Here is a 10,482-nt window from a genome sequence, read left to right on the forward strand (position 1 = left end):
ATAAAAAAAAAATTTTCTCTTTAATTTCCTTTTTCTTGCTTTCAATTTGATTCTGTAGCTTTTCATAGGCTTGCTATTGCTTGGAGGATGAGTTTTGGCCATTAGAAGGCTTGGATTAGTCATTAGAGAGAAAAACTATCTATTTAGGCTGTGTAGAAAACTAGCCATTAGTACTATCTCATACCTAGGGTCGACTATAATTTTTAAGAGGTCAATTCTAATTGCCCATGAGTCAACTCGAGCTCTATATAAGTCGACTCAACTATAGGATCTAAAAAATAAGCTTTCTGTCTTCTCTAAGAGAGTCGGCTCGTACTGTTCATGAGTCAACTTGAGCCTATGCTAGTCTTTTTTTAACATACTAGAATTGACTCTTCTTCCTTAAGATCGACTCCTAAACTATTTGAAACTTAGAAACTCACTCTTTTTAGTCTATTTCAATATAGAGGTCGGCTCCTAGCTTCCTGGGGTTGACTCTACTAAGTTTGAAACTTAAAAAATCTTCTTGAATTATCTTGACTTAGCTTCTTTTGAGAGAACCTTTTCTATGGATAAATTCTTCAATTTAAGCACATGAGAATCCTTACATTCATTCTTGAAACATATGATAAGAATCATAATTATTCAAAATTTGATAATCATCAAAATCAATCATAGAGTCAACATGAAGTGAGAATATGATCAAGATCCAAGTGTGTTAATCAGATAATAAAAAGCTAATTTTACTAGAATATTGTTGAAATGCATTGTTGCTTATAAATCATGTGTATCTCGAGATTTCTGTATGATGACATGCATGCAACTGAGTAGCTATACAATTAGATTTGATGTATATTGGCATGATTTATATATGTATGATTTATAGTATATACATTATTATGTTGAGCATTATATAGATTATTGATATATGAATCTTAGTATTTTATTATCTACTAATATTATTATAAAGATATTTTATATTCATACTGGTGTGAGCATGGAGATTCTTACCAAACTATAATGCTCACACTCTCATTTTTTTTAGGCTTACAAGATGCATAGCATCAGTCAAGTTAGGCATGGAGTTCAAGTGATGGAGTCCTTAGATAATTAGTTAATTTTGTGATACTAAATAAATATTGGATTGGTTTGGTTTGACAAATATAATTGAAATTCTATAATTCTTTTGGCATTCTTGTGGACTTATTTATTATTTCGGTCTTAGATAATCTCTCGGGCATTGTTCTAGAGTTTATATGGCCGTATTACATGGTCAATCCTAGTGTTGGATTCAGAATGTGGCAGAGTGGTATTAGAGCTTAGATTTAAGGTCACTAGAGATTGGACTATAAGTGATATGAAAACTTAGGATTTTGATCACAAAAGTTTAAGTCCAATGAGGGTGTATGTAGGGGCAAACTGCTAGGCTGGGGTAAATTAAATTTGTTATGAATGTGAGACCTATTTGTCACTTAACTAAAGTAATTTGATAAATGCTAATCCTAACCTAGATATGTTGATATGGTCCGAGGAAGTGAACATGGTTGTGTTAGGAGGCCTACCCGATTTGCTAATGGCTCTAGTGCTTCAGAGTCCTCTAAGGACAAGGACCCCGAGTGAACCTAAATTCCAGCATGGGGAACATATTATGGCCTCTTAGTTAATGCAAGTATTAGTGCAACAATAAACTACATCTAGGGAAGATATGAGGAAGATATAAGAGGTGTAGTGGGAACAACCACAGAAGATCATGGAATAACTAATGCAAAAGCGATAGCCTGATCAGCAACAGAGAGTTCAAAACGAGCAAGAGCATCAAACGAGCTTGATAGACTTTAAGAGTATACACCACCAGCATTCACAAGAACCTCTGATGCCATAGAAGCTAAAAGCTTGTTAAAAGCAATAAAGAAAATATTCTAGACCCTGAGATGTTCTATTGAGGAGAAGCTTGCTTTTATCACCTTCATCTTGCAAGGTAAGGCAGCTGATTGATGGGAGATAAAGATTGAAAAATTAGAACTAAATGATGCACCCTTTATATGGGAAGGATTTAAAAAGATCTTTTATAAGAGAGATTTTCCTCAAAGCATTTGATTCTAGAAATTTCAAGAGTTTGACTGATTGGAATAGGGGAGCATGATGGTTGCCTAATATGCAATGAAGTGTGAAGAATTGTCTAGTTATACTCCAACACTGATAGCCAAGGAGGGTGTTTAGGCTAGAAAATTTGAAAATAGACTTAGAGGTCGAATCTAGTACTTGGTGACTACATTTGGATTATCTACTTATAAGCAGGTCATTAACAAAGTCTTGGTAATAAAGAAAGGATATGATGATGCTCAAGCTGCAAAAAAAAAAGATGAAGAAAAGAGGCCGACCAAATGATCCTCAGCATCGAAATGGTGGACCCTTCGAGTCAAAGACCAAGAAATCGAGCTCTACTATGGAAGGCAAAGAACAATCTCAAGATGGCATGCATTAAGCCTTACCAATGTGGTGGACCTCATTATCTAAGAGAGTGTAAGCAATTCAGTGATAGTTTCTTCATATGTAGTCAACAGAGCCACAAAGCAATTGTTTGCTCTAATAGAAAGGAACACCAGATGCGACAAGAAGTTCTAGCAAGTCAAGCACCCAAAGATGTGCAACAAAAGCCTCAGGCCTTGGGTAGGTCTATGCACTTACTCAAAAGGACAATAAGGTTTTTGACTTGATGGTAGCAAGTATATAGGTCCATATGAGATCTTAAGTAAGGTAAATAGCATTATCACTAATTCTGTAGAATATGCATAGTTTGCTTTACATGTCAATATAGAAAAGGTATGTTGACTTTAACTATGTGATGGAATTTAGAAATTTATTCAATTTTCTCATATGAATTTGATCTATAGGGAGTACTTGATGTAGAAGATATTTGATAAACACATGAATTAGGTACTAGAAGCATCCGATTTATTATTAATTGATCATTATTGATGCGTAGTCGTTGATAGCACCAAAAATAACTCTACTCACTACATAGGTAGGATGAGTCGAGATCGTATCCTCAGGGACCTTGGGCTAAGTTGAGATTGCAAAATAAAAGAAAGAAGCGTTGTTTTGAATTAAAAAATAAATTATCTTAAAATTGATGTAATTAAAAAATAAAGAGCTCAAGAGTTTTGAATTAATTTTGTACTTGTAAAGTTGTATCTCTTTTTTTTTAATTAAATAGATGCGATTAATCTTAGAAAAAATACCTATCTTTCCTCAGCACACCCCGTACCCGTAGATCATGGTGCGTCTCCAGAAAGTACTAGGTAAATAATTCTTTTTTTTTGGTACGTTCCGTACCCATAGATCACGGTGCGTCTCTAGAAAGTAAAAGTTATTCCTAATATTAATCTAACAGGAAAGCATAAATAAAAGCATATGAAAGAGAGCAAATAAAGAACTCATGATAATTTAAAAGGCATAATATTTATTGCATATAAAGAAATACAAGAAAGTTTAGAACAATAAACCCACTCTATGTCGTTACAAAATTTTTTCTCCACTCCTGAGACTGCTAGCCTAGCTGCTCATGGAGTAGTCCCTTTCTCTTCCTCTATGCAAGGCTCTAGAAGAATTTCTGGGCTCCCCCTCAAATGGGAGTACAAGAGCCTTTTTATAGGTGTTAGGAGGGAGGAGTTTTACATGGTTTTCAGATGTGGGACTAAAGAAAATACTAAGGACTAAAAGATGGATGGATGAGATGGAAAGATCACAAGCAGATAAAGAAAATACAAATTCTTCCTCTTGAAGTATTTTCAAGTATTATATTTTTTTCCTTTAATTTTCAGATCCATCTGCTATCATGAGCGTCCGTCTGTCCCCACGAACCCGCCATGCCATGTGCCTGATGCCGTGCATCCGCTGTCGCGCCCCCGCTGCCGTGCGTCCGCTGCCGCACGCCCGCGCTGTTTACGCTCCTTTTTGATTACAAAAAAAAAACTTTTATTTCTTTACAATGACGTCTATATCCTTTTTGGATTTCTTGCATAGTATCTTTATTTTCTATAATACCGTATGCATCCTTCTTTTATTTAAATTTTATTTTAAGTCCAATTTTCTTCAAACTTGAGTCTTTTTGATCTACGAATCGGACTCTTTGTATCGACGATCACCTTTCCTATAAAATATAAAAAGAAGCATCAAATTTTTAATAAATAAAATAAATTAAATATATTTTTTTGCTTTAAATGACTTAAATTAAGTGTTTATCACACCCTCCAACTTGAATTTTGCTCATCCTCGAGTAAAATAGATATACCAGCATTGTTTACCGACTTGATCTTGAATAAAAAGTTAGGTTAGGCATCCCAAAAGGTAGATGATACCTGGTCAGACCATTAAAGCGATACTTCATTGGATTATCAATTTGACCCAATTAGTGGCTGAGTATTAACTAAAAAAATTTCAAGAGCTTTTCTTTCACCAACTCCCCACTTTACTCTTTAAATCCTCTAACTTAATGTGAGAGAGGTTTATTATCTTCTTACAATTTAGTCCCCTTATTGTCCACTATTATTATTATTATTATTATTATTATTTTAACATTGCCCATCTTTTTATGCGAACCACAATGCTTACTTAGGCGAAGGGGTCCGGTTACTCAGTAGGAAACCAATATTTTTTTTTTAAATAAAATTTTAAGAAAAATTTTTGCATATCTCGACCTTTCCACCCAATCTCTCATGAAGTAGATTCTTTATTGAGATCAGTAAGAAGAGGGTTGTAGAATCACTCCTAAAATTTGGTCTAGTCTAAACCCTACCATTCATTGGGTTTTCTTAATAATTTATTCCTCAATATCTCTAAAATTATCTTGACCGTTAATCATTTATTGATTAGGATGCCTAATTGACTCTTAATCTAAATAACATTCGGATACACAAAACTAATTATTTCTGACCATACTCGAGGATTTGATTAATTTTCTTCCCCCCTAACTTAATCTACATTGTTCTCAATGGAGTAGGAAAGTAAAGAAAATAAAAGGAGAGAGTGCACCTGGGATAATTTTACTTCGAAAGTTGAAGATAGCTTCATTGATTAATAAGCTCTTGTTCTAAATTCCTGCAGCTACAGTAAAAAAAAATATGAAATCATTGAGTTGCCTCCCAACAAGTGCTAAGTTTTATGTCTTCAGCCAGACGTCAAGTTTATTATTCATTATAAAGTGGATCACACAGGTAGATGGTGTCGATTCATTCTTTATGTGCAATTTCATCTACATATGTCTTCAGACGTTGGCCGTTTACCTTAAATATATTGCCATTCCGGGGGTCATGAATTTCAATTGCTCCATGTGGGAATATTTGTGTGACAATGAAAGGTCCATCCCATCGGGATCGAAGTTTATCGAAAAAAAGACGTAACCTGGAATTGAAAAGCCATACCTTTTGATTTAGCTCAAATGATTTTCTATAGATATATTTGTCATAAAATACTTTGGTTCAAGTTTTGTTAATTCATGAACTCTCGTATGCATCATTGTGAAGTTCTTCCAGTTATTTGATTTGCAACCTTCGATTAGAACCTGCATTCTTCATGTTAAAATTAAACATTCGTATGGCCCAGAGTGCACGATGTTCTAATTCAACCGACAGATGGCAAGCTTTGCCATAAACTAATCGATAGGGTGACATACCGATAGGGATTTTAAAAGCTGTACGGTAAGCCCATAATGCATCATCTAAGCGAAGAGACTAATCCTTTCTATCGGGCCTAACCGTCTTTTCTAGGATATGTTTAATCTCCCTATTTGACACCTCTATCTGACCATTAGTTTGGGGGTGATATGATGTGGCCACTTTGTGTGTAATATTATATTTTTTCATAAGTGCTTCAAAATGTTTATTCGTAAAATGAGTCCCCCCGTCACTAATGATCATCCTTGGGAAGCCAAATCGACTAATGATGTTTCGTTGGATAAAACTAGTTACAACTTTATTATCATTAGTCCGTGTAGCTATTGCCTCCACCCATTTTGACACGTAATCAACTGCCACCAGAATATATTCAAATCCAAATGAGGCTGGAAAAAGTCTCATGAAATCAATCCCCCAAACATCGAAGATTTCTACTACTAAAATGGGGGTCAGCGGCATCATATCCTTCTTGGATAAATTTTTTATTTGCTGACATTGCAGACAACTTTGACCAAATTCATGTGCATCCTTGAAAAGTGTTGGCCAATAAAACTCACTCTGCAGTACTTTTACTGCAATTTTTCTTCCACTAAAATATCCCCCACATGTTGAAGAATGGCAAAAAGTGAGAATACTTTGGAATTCACTTCCAGGGATAGAACGGTGAATAATTTGGTCAGGACAGTATTTGAATAGTTCAGGTTCCTCTCAGAAATAATGTTTAATTTATGAGAAAAATCGATCCTTTTCTTGTTTTGTCTAGTGAGAAGGTACTTGTCCTGTTGACAAGTAATTGACAATATGGGCAAACCATGGAGGACGGCTAGAGAAGATTGCGAAAAGTTGTTCGTTAGAAAATTTCTCTTTGATCTCATCTATGCCTATCGTGTGTTCAACTAAGATCCTGGAGATGTGATCAGCTACCACATTCTTGAAACCCTTCTTATCTCGAATTTTCATATCAAATTCTTGTAAAAGAAGGATCCATCTGATCAAACGTGGTTTAGTATCTTTCTTTGAGAGGAGATGTTTCAGAGCTGCATGATCAGAGTAAACTAGAACCTTAGACCCTAACAGATATGAGCAAAATTTTTCAAAAGCGAACACTACTGCTAGTAGCTCTTTTTCTGTTGTGGTGTAATTTAATTGGACATCGGAAAGAGTCTTGCTAGCATAATAGATCACATATGGCTCCTTATTGATTTTTTGGCTTAAGACGGCACCTATTGCAAAGTCAGAGGCATCACACATAATCTCAAATGGAATGGACCAGTCAGGGGGTTTTATTATGGGTGTTGTTGTCAGGGCTATTTGTAATGTATTGAATGCTTTCAAACAGTCTTCGTCAAAGACAAATGGTGTGTCCTTGGCCAACAGATTGCACAGGGGTCTTGAAATCTTGCTAAAGTCTTTGATGAAGTGTCTATAAAATCCGGCATGACCTAAGAAGGATCGTATTTGTCGGACCGAAGTAGGGGGTGGTAGTTTTGAAATGACCTCAACTTTGGCTTATCTACCTCGATCCCTCTTTCAGAAATAATATGTCTTAATATAATTCTTTTCCACACCATGAAATGGCTCTTTTCCCAACTTAGGACAAGATTTGTCTCCATACACCGTTTAAGAACTTTGGAAAGATTATGGAGACAATCCTCAAAGGTGGTTCCAAATACAAAAAAATCATCCATAAAAATTTCAAGATATTTGTCCACCATATCCGAAAAAATGGTCAGTATGCACCGTTGAAATGTAACAGGTGCATTGCAGAGCCCGAATGGCATACGCCGTAAAGTGAAGGTGCCATAGGGGCAGGTGAAGATAGTCTTTTCTTGATCATCCAAAAATATAGGTACTTGATTGTACCCTGAATAACCATCAAGAAAATAGAAAAAACTTTGTCCTGCTAATCGTTCTAAGATTTGGTCGATGAAGGGCAATGGAAAATGATCCTTCCTAGTAACGACATTTAGTTTTTTATAATCTATGCATATTCGCCATCCAAATGATATGCGAGTGGGAAGCAGTTCACCTTCTTCATTCTCAACCATAGTAATACCTGATTTCTTAGGTACTACTTGAGTGGGACTGATCCATTTACTATCAGATATGGGGTAGATGATTCCAGCATCTAACTACTTTACCACCTCTTTCTTTACTACTTCATGCATGTTTGGGTTCAATCTCCTCTGCATTTCTCGATGGGGTGTGGCATTTGCCTCAAAATGAATATGGTGCATGCAAATGGAGGGGTCAATTCCTTTTAAATTGGCAATGGACCAACCGATAGCCTCTTTGTGTTTCTTCAGAATACCAACCAATTGTGCTTCCTGAATCGGGGTCAAGTCTGATGCAATGATTGCCGGAAGGGTGTCATTGGGTCCTAGAAATACATACTTGAGCGTAGCAGGAAGGGGTTTCAATTCTAACATAGGTGGTGATTCTAAAGATGAAACTATTGGTGTACTGGCGAATGTGGGCAATGGCTCATACTTGATTATCTATGGAGGAGTGGTTTTATTGTGTGATGTATCCAACAAGGTGTTAACTTTTTTCATATATCCCTCAAAATCATACACTTCAAAGTGAGCCAAGCAAGTATCTAAGGGGTCTGGTGCTAGAATTATGGGTGTTGCATCTTCTATAATATCTTCTAGTGTATCTACTTCGAAGCAACTATCCATTGATGGTCCTTGGGAAGCACCAAACACATTCAATCTCAGTTTCTTATTCCCAAACGATACGTCCATGACTCCTGTCCTATAATTAATGCATGCATTTATCGAAGCTAGGAAGGGTCGTCCTAAGATAATGGGAATTTATCTTGGGTTGCCACTTAGTTCCATGTCGAGAATCAGAAAATCAACTGGAAAGTAAAACTCATCTACCTTGACCAAGACATCCTCAAGCATTCCACGTAGTTCCTTAATTGATCTGTCGGCTAACTACAGTGTGACTGATGTGGGTTTCAGTTCTCCAAATCTAAAAAGTTCATACACCGAACTAGGTAAAAGATTCACACTTGCCCCTAAGTCCAGAAGAGCTTTTTCAATGTGATAATCTCCTATAACACAGGAAATGATGGGGGCTCCTGGGTCCTTAAGCTTTGGAGGAGTGGCATGCTGGAAGACAGAACTAGCTTGTTCAGTGAGGTATACTTTCTTTGGGATTTGTGATCTAGATTTACGTTTTTGGATGCACAAATCTTTCAAAAATTTGGCATAAACAGGGACCTGTTTGATTGCGTCTAGAAGGGAAAGATTAATTTGGCCTTGCTTAAACAATTTCAACATCTCGTCGAGTCTTCCTCCCTTCTTATCTGCAGGAATAGAGGCTTTCAGGGCATCCAAAAATGGAGCTTTAGGCAAGTAAGATGATTCCGATGCAGTTAGTTCATTCTCTATTTTAAGGTCCTCCTTGTTCTTGGGTGATTTGGCATCAGTTAGAGGTTTAGGGTCGGTCTCATTGGTTTTACTAGTGTGTTCAATGACCTTCCCACTTCTCAGAGTCATGATTGATTTGGCATGTTCAGAAAAAGCTTCTGGGGTATTAGAGCTCTCAATCACAAATTGCCCTCTTGGGTTGCTCTCGGGTTGGTTAGGTAATTTTTCTCCTTTCCTCCTACTGAATGCAGTCGCTAGTTGACCTATTTGGGTCTCTAGCTTAGCAATGGATTGTGTGTGGGCGTTAAGGGTCTGAGTGTTGACTTCTAATCATTCTAGTACTTTCATAACTTTTTCCTCAAAAGTTAAGCTATGACCAGTAGTAGACGGTTGAGGAGCATTTTGAAATTGCTGGTATGGTCCATGCCTATATGTTGGGTCCTGATATTGAGGTCGAGGTGCGGCAGGGCCAACCACTGATTGTGGTCTCCAAGAAAAATTTGGATGGTTTCTCTAGTCGGGGTTATAAGTGTTCGAATATAGATCGTTTCCTGATCTGCGAGCTTGTTGGACTTGAGCTTGCTGAACCTGCTCGTACACAAACTCAGGAAATTGAGGTGCGGCTGGGCATTCACTAACAAAATGGTTCGGATTTGCACACAATGCACAAACTTCTTGGATTGGGTTAGGTCGAATCGGGGATTGTCCAGTATTTAAAAGACGGTCTAATTTTTGGGATAGTTCATCTACCTTACTGTGGATATCCATGACGTTTCCAATCTGATAAATTCTACTTCTTTTTTATTGAAGCATGGGTTGTTCTCTAGAGGTGGCAGATATATGATGTAGGGAATTCTCACTAAGTGTTTCAAAAAGCTGCTAGACGTCATCCTCACTCTTTAGCATGAATGTCCCACCACATGATGCATCAACCATTTTCGATATTTCTCCGATAGACCATCATAAAAACACTGACAAAGTTGCCATTTAGGGACAGCATGGTGTGGACATTTACGAATGAGGTCCCTTAACCTTTCCCATGTCTCATGAAAAAGTTCACCCTCCAATTGGAAAAAACTAGTGATAGCTTTTCTAATTTGATTTGTTTTTCCAATTGGAAAGTATTTCTTGAAAAATTCTCTCTGAAGATGATCTCAAGTTGAAATAGTTATAGAGTCTAAGGAGTTTAACCAATGCTTGGCTTTGTCCTTAAGTGAGAAAGGGAATAATTTCAACCTAAGGGCATCATCGGAGAAGTTTTAGATTTTTACTGTGGAACAAATTTCAAGAAATTCATCCAAGTGTTTGTATGGGTCCTCGTTACTAAGTTCATAAAATGATGGCAACATTTGAATAATGCTAGACTTAATCTCATATTGGGTAGCTTCTACTGGAGGTGCTTGAATGCATGGAGAGTAGGTATACAAGGATGGAGTGAAATATTCTCT

The 10,482-nt window shown here is 36.7% G+C and overlaps 1 non-coding gene across 1 annotated transcript; it reads left to right on the forward strand.

The window, feature by feature from the left end:
• The first annotated feature begins 10,027 nt into the window (after positions 1-10,027).
• LOC140855145 (small nucleolar RNA R71) lies at positions 10,028-10,133 on the forward strand. The gene has a single exon (XR_012138176.1). It is a non-coding gene; the product is annotated as a small nucleolar RNA R71 (small nucleolar RNA).
• Positions 10,134-10,482: the final 349 nt, after the last annotated feature.

The sequence above is a fragment of the Elaeis guineensis genome, chromosome 1 (genome assembly GCF_000442705.2).
Source record: "Elaeis guineensis isolate ETL-2024a chromosome 1, EG11, whole genome shotgun sequence".
In the NCBI taxonomy this organism is placed as follows: domain Eukaryota; kingdom Viridiplantae; phylum Streptophyta; class Magnoliopsida; order Arecales; family Arecaceae; genus Elaeis; species Elaeis guineensis.